Below are 12,221 nucleotides of genomic sequence, written 5' to 3'. Positions count from 1 at the left end.
TATGTGAGTGAGGAGCTGGACCACTGCACAACCCCCAACCTGGAGGACCAGGTAATTTTTACACAAGGTTTTCTTCCTTTAGCCTTTGATAAGCCAGTATCATACTACAAGGCAGCAGTTGCTAGTTTTGGTCCACCCCGGGTATTTTATTTCCCCGGTACCCACCATATCTGGTGAGCATTCGCCTATCCGCCACCTGGGGAGGCGCCCGATGGGAGACCAGCAAACTCCACACGGGAGGTGACAAATATCATTTAAATAAACAGGCACAGCAGGCACATAACAAAAAATGTGAGATCAGTGAAAAAGCATAGCAGCCAAGCGATGCATAATATACACAAGTAACAACCCTGTTCGTTAATAAAACATTGTCAAAATCAGCAAATGTATGCTAGGATTTCGCTTCACAAGTAAATTCATAGAGCATAAAATTTAACACAAAGTATGAATCACGTAATCGCGAGCAGCGAATTACGTTTAAAGTACATACCTAAGTAGAAATATGTTACCTGAAAAATAAACTCAATTGATAGTTACGTTTCTAGTTTATTACATTCTTCCTCGAAATTACATTCTTCCTCGAAATTTTCTCGATAGCGAGTCTTCTTAATGTCGGACACGCAGGGAATTTAGCTGAAGTTTTTAAATATTTTATACAACTGCATCCTGAAAAAACTGAACATTAATAACTTAAGTTAGCAAGTCACTACAGCTTTATACTGAATTTAATCAGAGAAATTAGACTGTGTATTTGTCTACGGCTGTCAGTGCATTCGTCCTGAGCGCTCGATCAGCTGTACGTAAGCGTGGCGTAAGAAGTAATTGTTTGCGGTCAACGGCTACCTTGTGCGGCGCGCAGACTTGACTGTCGCTTTGTGTATGTGCTGCCGCTAGAACACGGCGCGGTATCCCTGTATTCTCTGCGTGTTTACGTGTAACTGTTAATTTCTCAAAAGTATGTCATTCCACAAAAATTTTAACGTTCGATATATGATGTATTCCCTTAGAGCGCCGAGATTTAAGAGTTTCTACTTCGACAGTGTTATCATGAAAAAGTTTTGCGAACTCTATATGGACCGTTATAAAGCAGAAAAAATTTGCGACACAAGCCTTTTCCTTTGTGAGACAAACGGTGAGACTTAGTTAACACCTTTTGACCAACTGACAAAGTTTTTAAACGATCAGGACGTTTAGCTGATTTCTCTCTTCTAGCAGCCGCAGATGCAATATTTTGTAGACCCAGTTTGACAACTTCATAATGCCGCAGTTTCCATGTAGGCGGAAAAGGAACGATTTCAGAAATACGATTTGTCGGTGCTTTATTTTTTAATATCAATATAAGCGGTAAAGAAGTTGAGTCATTAGGGAATTCATTCAGAATGATTAGAGAAATATGAAGATACTGATCCCACGTTCTGTGATTATGATGACAATAAATTTATTTATTAATTTCCTTCATCCATCTCTCTGACACGTTAGATTGAGGGTGAAAAAGTGAAATGAAAATTGGTTTAATCTTACGACGCCGTAGAGTACGAAGCCAAATTTAAGAGCGAAACTGTGATCCATTATCTGATGTAGCTTTATCAACATGCCCCACTTCGTTAAGAAAATGTTTGATGAAAGCATTAGATACTGAACGAGCTGTTGCTTTGCGTTAAGGTGTAAAACACACATATTTTGATGTCAATTCCACAACTACCATAATGTACGCAAAACCATTAGTAGAACGAACCACTGGACCGAACAAATCGACTGTAGCCATTTCCTTTAATCTCGCTGGAATGATAGGAAACAACGGCGCTCTGTGAGAATTAGTTGGCGGCTTAGCCTTTTGACATAATTTGCATTTAGCAAGAACAAATCGAACACGTTTTTTCCATATTACTGAAGTAGCAATTTTCTCGTAATTTATGAAAGCATTTTCTGGGACCAAAGTATGCATAGCTGAAATGTGTATAGCAAATCAATTTATTAACCCACTCATCAGGAATGCAAACTAACCAAACAGAGTTGTCAACCAATTTTCGTTTAAAAAGAATATCATTACGAACTAAATAGTACTGTCTAATCGCTACGCTTTCCTTTGTTATAAGGCTGGTATCTATTGTCCTGTCTGTTTCGTCTGTCATTTTCAAAATTAAAGCTATAACCTCAGTTCCGATCATTATCCTTTTTCTCTGATAATCTATTGTGATTACCGTTACTGAAAAAATTACAAGAAGTTCCGTAGTCGTTGTCATACTCAAGTTCTTGTAGCAAAGTCTTAAAAGTTTCTATGTCATCTGTACATCTTCCAGCTAAAGCAATGTGTCTTATCGATTGTGGCAGGTTAGTTAAACCAATACGAATTAATTCAGTCAGGCTTGAAGGGTTGGAAAGGAATTGACTCTTTCAAATCATGTCTTCAAAGTATTCTGCCGGCGTGCGGAACTCAGACTGTTTAAAATTACGCTGCATAGTAAGACTATGTTTGACTCTGTCTTGCGTGTTTTCGGAACAATATTCCGATAGAAATTCATGAAAAAAATCATTTATCTTATTGTAATCTCTAATAAGTGCGCCCATGCGCGTCACAGGTTCGTTTTCGAAATAGCCACACATAAATTCCAGTTTGTGACTTAGTGGCAAATTTTGCGGAAGTGCGTACATAAATTGATCTAACCATGAACATGGATGTATGTCATAATTAGAATTGCGAAAGATCTTAAATTTTCGAACTGTTAAAAAGTGTTTATAGTCAAAGTTTTCGCCTCGTGGCGACAAAGACCTACCGCGTCTGTCCCTGTCCGAATGTCGATTATTGTCAAGTTCGCGCGCCTGGCGCTCTCTTGTTGCGTCTCGTAAATGAAATAAACTATTTCCTTCAAAAGCCCTCGCTATCGGTGATTCTAAATTTCTTCTAGTGTCTTTTACTACGATTTCGCTTTCAATTTGTTTAACTTGCTTTCGTAAAGCCTCAAATTCCCTTTTAATGTGTTCATTAAATTATCCCTTGTTTTGAACATGTTTATTTATACACTGGTATTCATCTGTTTCTGCAAATGGCAATGGAGCTGTATTATCTGAATCACTGTCCCCATTTAAACTAAGACTTGACAGTTTATCTGAAATCTCCTCAACTCTTTCCGATAAGTCACCTATTTGTTCTTTCTGTTTATTTACGTCTTCCGTAACTGTCGCGACTCGGGTTTCAGTATTGACACATTTAGTAGTTAACGGTTTATATTGTTGTGTTAGGTTATTTATTCTGCCATTTGGTACGGATTCCTCGATTCTTTCAAATATTTCTTCCTTATCGTGTGCACGTTTTAATTTAACACTTAAAATTTTTATACTATCACGCGATCTCTTTCTTCCTGTTCTCTATCCTGTTCCTTTTGTCTAATTTCTATTGAAGTTAACCTATTATTGCGAGCATTCAAAACTGGTTGTACGTCTTCTCTAATTTCTTTCTTTAATTCATCTTTCATGTTTTCAAAACATGTCCCTATTCGTGAGTGTAACCGTGTTGCCATTGTTCCCATCTCTATTTTTAATTCAGACCCTAACAGTGTTTCAATTGTTGCCATATCAGTTTTAATTGTTCCTATTTGTGATCCCAATTTTAATATAGCACTCATCACCTTCTCCATATTAACTGGTTTGAAATTCTTTTCACCCCTAACATTTTCCATAAAACTAGCTTCCTTTGTCATAGCCGTAAAGCTACCTGTGTTCGATACTATTCCAGAATCTTCTATCGTTAATCTCGTATTCTGAAAATTTTTCGATTGTGAAAAAATTTGAACTGGTTCCGAACTATTTTCCCGGCTTATTAAATTGTTTTCTTCTCCATTATTCACCATACTGTTCTCCTGTGTTGGCAAGTTCGCCATTTTAACAATTTCGTTATTCTGACTATCCGTCATTCTTGCCTTTTTCATCGATCACGTAATCATTTACAAAACATACAAAACTCGTCACTATACGAAAATTAAACACAATATAACACTTTATCACCCACAATACCATTCACACGAAATGCTGCCCCACAGACACGATTTGCGAACAATTAAAACCTTCACAATTGTACAAAATTGTCAAACCCGTATACGACACATCAAAAATTAAATTCTGCACAAATACAATTAGAAGAATGACAAGACAACTACAAATGTTCAATTACAGAATCTACACATGCAATATAGACTACAATTACTAAACTACAAATTACTACAACAATAGTACTGTCTGCTACTTTCACTATCAAAAGAATTCCAAGGGACAATCCGAAGCAACGGTCGCCACGTGCATGGGGGCTTAATTAAAAAGAAAAGACTAATATTAATGAATAAATGCAATAATTTTACTAGCTGTGTGACCGGTTACGAAGTCTCGTAACCGGTTTGCCCTGACTATTATTAGCACGCAATCTGACAGCATAAAATAAAAATAAAGAATGATGAGGTATTTAAATTAACACAATTGATTAATTAAGTCCCCTGCAACTATAAAAGCTACGAAACGACAAAGCACAAATGTAACTGTTCTGTGTGTGGTAGTGTGACTCAACGTACATGTATCTGGCTCGGTTCTTTCTCAATACGACAAAATATTTTAAACACCATTTACAAAGAGCTAATTGTAAAACTAGAAATACTATAATTGCTCATAAAAACCAGAATTACAAGTCTAGTAAATGAACATGAGCCAGATGCCTTGTTGACTGTACCTGTGAGCAAGAGGCATTGTCATTAGAGAAAACTGTAAGTCCTTTTTACCTCATTATATATTGACGAAAATTTTCCATTACAGCTAACGTCTGGAGAGGTAATTTTGAGGGACTGCATATCTGGTGCTGTTATTGACGAAGTTCAGAATCTGTTGTAGAGTGATCCATGTTATAGGAATCCAATCCTACACTCCTGTGATTGTCAGGACTGAGCCGAGGAGGGTGGAATGAGGATAATTTGTTCACGCTCGAGAGTGCCAAGAAAAAATTATTCACAATGAAACATTTCTTAATCAGGAATACGGGATTGTCTCCTCCAGGTGCTGGCTCCTTAGCCGAGCCAGCAACGAATGGCCCAGTCAGCAGTAGCAGGTGAGTTTCGTCCGGCATCTCTGCTGCACCGCAGAAGTCTTGCGTGGCAGCTGTTACGTCACAGGCCATGTCTAGCCCCCAGGCGTCACATCTGGCGTGGCCCTCATGTGATCAGATCTCTTGTCGCTTTTGTAACTCCATAGTTCAGACACTCTTTCCTGCTGGATCAGTGGCTCAATAGGTACTGTTCCACGCTCTGCTCTGTCGTCAGGATGGTGATGTCTGTCTGTTGCCATGACGTCACTGTGCTTTGTTCGAAGACTGGAGCGCTCGGCCGTTCCCGCTTGTCGCGACCTGTTCAGCAGTTCCTCCTAGCTGGCAGTTTGGCAGTCATCGACTCAGGCGGCATTCTTCTGGTGTCACCAGTGAAGGCGTTTAACAAGCTTTTAGTGTTAGAATGAAATACTAGTCTGTATTGCAGCAATATTCTGAGCAGCTTGCCTCGTTGTGTGTTCCTAATAAGTAAAAAATGTTGCCGATTTGATTTACTGTAAACTGTAATTCCGGATCCCTTCACTCTGATTTCGCGAACTGCACAGATAAGGATCTTGGTGCTTTATTCTCCATGCAGTCTAAAAGGTAAATTTTGGTACCTCCCACAGTGTCAGCGTCACGCGTGGTCGGTTTGATTGAATATTCAGATACGTTTGCTTCCTGTCAACTTTTTTGTCAATTTCATGAAACCTGAAAAACAAATAAACTCTTCTTATAAACAGACTTGACTTACACTTGAAGATACCTTACCTTTTTCTAAAACTTTTCTTTGTTCGGTGACTCGTTAAAAATAAATGTTACATCTTACATACGAAGTTGATTAACTTCACTGTGTCTGTTGTGCTGTAAAAAACTACACTCGTTAGCACGACTGGGAGATCTTTGATTTGCTCTGAAAGCCGACTGAGCAGAGCTATTATATGTAAAATATTAGTTCACTATATTAAATTATAATTATGAAAATTACGTACAATAATTTCACATAGAAATGTTCTAAGTAATTACAACTGTCTCTGAATATTAAAGCACCCGTTGGCACAGGCAAATTTACGATATTCATTACTTGAAGGATCATTGACAAAATTTTCACTTTAACTTTCTGCCTAAAACATTTAATACGCTCTAGCCTATCTAAGACGATCATTGAATGTGAAGTGGGCCTAGAGTTTCTCTTCTCAGCCGTAAGTGAACGAGCCGTTGCGGTAGCGAAGGGAAGCTCTAAGAGACGTGGCTGGTGTTTCCCTTGCGCCGGTGCGGCATGCTGCCACTAATCTATGATTTCAGAGAGAGAATCCAACCTTGCTTTAGCACAACAAGCTCTTCCGATTACAACACAGCGTCTACGTTGTCCATGTACACAGTGACCAACTACAACGATAATTTATTTGTTACTTCGTGAAAGCAACTAGCACTATAATCGTATTACTTCTTTTTCCTGTTATTAACCGGGAACGGTTGAGTCCACTTGCCCCAGAAGTAGAAGTTAGCCGTGGGCTACCACAAATTCACAATATAACAACCTGAATGGGAGCTTTCAACGGTCACACACACACACACACACACACACACACACACACACACACACACACACACACAAACAAACACACACTTTAACCTCTCTCCCTATTAAACTGAAGTTACGTTATGAAGACTGAATAATATCTAGTTACTTGAATGGAATCTTTTGGGCGAGAGAAGTCGCTGCCCGATATTTTAACACAAATATCTCCCACGAACCCAGGCGTACATTTGATTCTTGTCTGAATTATTAAGTCCACAAAACAAAATGATTAGGCAGTTACAGTTCGTAATCATACTCTGTCTGCCTCCCGATGTCGAAGTCAGCAACTGGAATACAAATTCCGTGGCTCTGCAGAATCCGGGCGATCATCGACTCTGAAAATTTTTGGAATAGTCACAAGGACAATCGTACACTGTGGAGAAGCCGTCTTGGACGATAAGATGTTCTCACTCTGCAGCATGGGAATCAGTGTCCAAGTTGTGTATTAATTTCGATAAAAGTCCAGAAATTAATGTCACAATATAGAGCATAAACGACGGAGGTGTAAGATTTACTGATTTCTCACGGTGCAAAGTTCCCTAGGAGCTACGACACGCAAGATAATATTCCGAGCCACAGACAAGGGAGAAGTTGAAATAACCAAAGAACTAAATGTACTTTTCCAATTCATGTGATTATATTTTTCCATAAATGTTCTTCATAGCTACAGGATACATAATCCTTTTATGTCCAAAGTGACAGCATACAACAATACCATTAATTACAGTTCCGTAGCGATCAAACTCTCCGCAAATTGCTGAATAGACTGTATGAACTAAGTAACATCATAGTACAGGTTATGTTCCACATCATATCCACAGAGTTTTTATATAACAATGCAGAGATATTCTCTCTCTCTCTCTCTCTCTCTCTCTCTCTCTCTCTCTCTCTCTCTCTCAGTCGCAGTGAGAGTTTGTTCGATACAGACCGCTTGCGCAGTTACGCATTAACACGTGCTCTAAAAGAGGAAAAGTGACAGGAAAAGGTTGATACTAAAACACACACACACACACACACAGAGAGAGAGAGAGAGAGAGAGAGAGAGAGAGAGAGAGAGAGAGAGAGATACTTTCATGTCTGGGACTTTAGACAACATCGTTCCAGAAATAAAAATGACACTAAACATCGGTAGCGGCGAAGGTTTAGAGGAAGTTCCCCTTCCGCTTATCAAATGTGGGAACTGGCAGTCATCCAACAAAAATTCCCAACAAGAAATCCAGATTACTGAGACATGTGGCTGAAATAACAGAAACAAAGTTGCACTGCAGTCCGCGCAGCTGCCATGATCAAAGAATGGAACATGAAAAGAAGAAAAAATCCCACGCATAAGCGGTAATTGTGCTGGATCTTGACATAAATTAAATTAGGACGGCGCTTCTGTGTCGCTTAGAAGGTCCAGAAGAGCGCGTTTCAGATTTCAGGATGTCCTCACGACCGGAGCGACCCGCCTGTGTCCGCACTACGCCCCTGTAGGTGCATTTGTCGGCTGGCTGGCATGGATCGACGAAAGGGGCTGGGGGAGCGGGTGGCGAGGTGAACTGCGGCCACCCCCACTCCACAGCAGGACACGACGGGCAACCACGGCGGTGTTGCGGCACCTTCTCGCGCTCGTGCCTAGCCTGGCACCGTTCCAGGCACAGTGGAACGAGATCCTGCCTAATTGCAGGCGCCTCTTGCGGTACGTAGACTTTCACAGCACGCTCTCCACGACCTGCTAACCAACAGCAGAGACATTGTACTCGTAGACGTGTGCCGTAACCCCGATAAACTGAAAAAACTGGAAGCTGTTGAGAATGTCAAAGGGAGCGTTTCGTATGGAGCTGGCAAACGACACTCCCGTTCGAACGAGCCTGAGATTTCCAGACACGCCGCAAAGATCAATATGGTGTCGAATGGTGCTTGGACAGACACGTGACATTTGATTCACGCGACGCATGAGCAAGCGGTCGGGTAAAACTACGTAATATACTGATAGCTATACCTTTGCTTGAAATTTGACAGATCCGTAAAACGCATTTGAACTGATAATGATTCCTGCTGCCGTACACACTCCTTTTGCATTTGGACTAATCTTTTTTTTGTTGATGTTGTTTTCGGCTCATCAGTCTTCTGACGGGTTTGATACGGCCAGACAGTAGATCCTGTGTCAATCTCTTCATCTCAGAGCAGCATTTGCAGCCTCAGTTATTTGCTGGGTGCATTCCTGTCACTATTTTCCTCTACACGTCCATCTAGTAGTATGGAAGTTATTCCGTAATGTCCTAACAGTCCTAACATCCCGTCCTCTCTCTTCATGTCAGTAGTTTCCATACATTCCCATCCTAGCCGATTCTCTGGAGAACCTCCTTAGTTCTTACCTTATAAGTCTACATTATTTTCAAAATTCTTCTGTAGCACGATAACTTAAATCCTTAGATTCTCTCGTCCTTTGGCTTTCTCACAGTCCACTTTTCACTACCAAACAACACTGTGGTTCGAGCGTACATTCTGAGAAATTTCTTCCTCAAATTATGGACAGTGATTGATACTAGTAGACTTACCTTGCCCAGGAATGCCCTCTCTGTCAGTGCTACTACACTTTTTATGTCCTCCTTGGTCCGTCCGTCATTGGTTATTTTGCTGACAAGGTAGCAGAATTTCTTAACTTCACCTACTTGTGATCACCAATCCTGTTGTTAAATTTCTCACTAGTTTCTTTTCTGCCACTTCTCATTACTTTCGGCTTCCTTCGATTAACTTGCAATCCATACCCCGAACTGTTCATTTTTTCAGTAAATGCTTTAATTCTTCTTCACTTTCACTGAGGATAGCATTGTCTTTAGCGAATATTATCATTGATATCCCCTCAGCTTAAATTTTAATTCAGCTCCTGAACTTTTTCTTTATTTCCTTCATTGTTTTTTTTCCATTTGTAGATTGAACGGAAGGGGCAAAAGACTACGTCCCTGTCTTACACATTTTTTTAATACGAACACATTTGTCTTGGTGTTCCATTCTTACTGTTCCATCTTCGCTCTTGTATGTATTGTACATTACCAGTTTTTCCCTATGGCTTTACCCGTTTTTACTCAGAATTTCGACACCTAGCCCCGTTCGACATTGGTGAACGATTTTTCCTGGTCGACATATGGTATGAAGGTGCTCTCATTTTTCTTCAGTCTTGATTCCATTCTCAACCGTAACGTCAGGTTTGCCCCTCTGGTGCGTTTAGGTTTTCTAAAGCCAAACTGATCATCTTACCTATATTAACCCCATAATGCAGGGAGTCGTACTGGGGTGGTACTAATAAATGTAAGGTTAACTGTTTTCGAGCACCAGTCCCGGTAGGTACAGATTCTACACGAAGCTATCAAAGCTTCTTAGATGTACTGCATGTCCTGAGAGTTTAGGGTAGTTCTAGAGCGATATAACTTCCAGTTTTCTCTTCCATGAAGCAATTTATTCAGACATTAAGAGGTTTATAATAAGTCTGTAAAACCGTTGTATCTATTTGTCTTAAACCCGCTTATCTCAAAACTGCTAGTCGAATTTTTATCTGATTTTCGCAGGTAATTTTATCATGGTTTGGGGCAACGTACAGGCTTCGTTCATCAAAATCAGATCATGAAAAAGATAGAAAGAGTGTAGGCTGCGAATCACGAATATCTAGATTTTATTCATCCAGTATTTGAGAACGAGATTTTTTAGTGACTACAACAAACTCGATGAATAATTTCTAACCTTTACGAAAATTTTTCCCTCTAACAATCCTCACAAAGTGATGAAAGAAAATAAGTGTATCGCTTAGTATATTTATACCGAGCGAGGTGGCGCAGTGGTTAGACACTGGACTCGCATTCGGAAGGACGACGGTTCAATCCCGCGTCCGGCCATCCTGATTACGGTTTTCCGTGATTTCCCTAAATCACTCCAGGCAAATGCCGGGATGGTTCCTCTGAAAGGGCCGACTTCCTTCCCCATCCTTCCCTAATCCGATGAGACCGATGACCACGCTGTCTGGTCTCCTTCCCCAAACCAACCAACCAGCTTAGTATATTTACGTTCTTCATCCAGAGAAACTGTCGCATCAAGCATGACGTTTTAATTTATTACTTCTTTACCACCAACTTTATTCACGACACATATTGCGGATAGTGTTGACATGTATCAAGGAATAAGCGTGCATCGTATGGTACATAGTTGACGATATATGATTTCATAAGCACTGAGATACGTTAAAAACTACCGTATTTGCATGACGCTGGGATTTGTTACTTCTTTGGTACCAACTCTATACTGTGTGACAAATGTGTTCATTTGTCACACAGTATCCAGATAAGCCACTCAGTGAACCTACAGCATCACATCATTACACGGCACAGACAGAGGGGAAGAAGTAGATGGACAGGGAAAGGGAAGAGGAGGAGATGTACAGGCAGAGGAATGAAGAGGAAATTAATATAGAAAGGAAAGAGGAGAAGGTGGACAGAGAGAGGGGGAGGAAGATATAAACAGAGAGAGGGGGAATAGCAGATGGGTAGAGAAAGGGGCATGAGGAAATGGACAGAGAGGAGGGGGGAGAGGGAGTTTGACATGGAGGGGTGGACGGAGAAGAGAAGCGGGACAGAGAGAGGGGGGAAGAGCAAACTGACCATTAAAAGCGAAATAAGTACATACCAGGCCACCGCTGAGTACTCAGCTGGTTTAAAACAAGAGTTGTTACATATTATATATGGATACCGTACATAAATCTTTATGGTCATTTTTTTATCTAAAGCCAACAGTCGAAGACAAGCATTATCCTCAAAAATATTACTCAACTCTGAACGGAACACTGTGTTTCGTTTAGTTATAAGGGCGTATTATAATTTATCCACTGAGTTGCAAATGAGCATTTCGATCTCTGTTCGCGTATAAAATAATGGGTACGAAAGTCGACCTGTTTTAAAACAAAATGGTAACATTCAATGAAAGGTTAAATGAAAATTAGCTGACAATTTTATACCTAATAAATGAAATAATTCATGTTAAACTGGCTGCAATTACGATCGCGGGAATAATTAACAATCCAAGTCCCTTTGTGGAGATTATACAAACAGACGCGAGTAGATCACAGGACGAACATAAGCTCAGGAGTTAGATTAAATCTTAATGATGGTCATTTATTTGGCTATGTGTGACTGTGTTTTCACATGACTTTATAACATACTGTAAAAGTGTTTCATATCTATTTTATGATTAAAATCTATAATACTTAAAAACGATATCACAAGTCATAGCGGTACGACCAACAGATGTTCCTAGTCCGTGCAGCGGTAGAGAGCCTTAGCAAAGCCCTAGATATCTCGAGTTGTGACGGGGTTGGCTGCTCAAGCAAATCCAGTCGTGCTCAAAGACACCACTAGCTTTAGGCAGCTATAAGGCAACAGGATGATCGACTTCAAATGAAGAAGACAAACGACCGAGTAATTAAGCAGTGACCCAATCACCCGTCATCTTACACTGAATAAACTTTAGCCTCTTAGTAACTAATGATCGATTCCATGTGCAGGATTCTAAGGTAAAAATAATAAAATTAAATGTACTGCCCAACTCAAAATG

This window comes from Schistocerca serialis, chromosome 2 (assembly GCF_023864345.2).
Source record: "Schistocerca serialis cubense isolate TAMUIC-IGC-003099 chromosome 2, iqSchSeri2.2, whole genome shotgun sequence".
Classification (NCBI taxonomy): Eukaryota; Metazoa; Arthropoda; class Insecta; order Orthoptera; family Acrididae; genus Schistocerca; species Schistocerca serialis.
This window is presented reverse-complemented; position numbering follows the sequence as displayed.